Genomic DNA, 222 nt, shown 5'->3' on the forward strand with positions numbered 1-222 from the left:
CTCCAACCCAGAGCCGCGGACGCCCAGGCCCCGCCCAGCCCGGAAGTGTATCTGGCCACACCACGCCCATCCCGGAAGGGGAAGCGGCCGTGCCCGCCCATTCTGGAAGAGGACCTGCCTCGGCCTGTCAACCCCCAAAGAAGGGGTCGGGACGCGGCGGTAGCGCCTCCCACGGGCCCGTGTGGCGCCGGCTGCGGCGCCGGGGGCGGGGAAGAGGGGGCG

Source organism: Crocuta crocuta, unplaced genomic scaffold (assembly GCF_008692635.1).
Source record: "Crocuta crocuta isolate KB4526 unplaced genomic scaffold, BGI_CrCroc_1.0 scaffold31, whole genome shotgun sequence".
Lineage (NCBI taxonomy): Eukaryota > Metazoa > Chordata > Mammalia > Carnivora > Hyaenidae > Crocuta > Crocuta crocuta.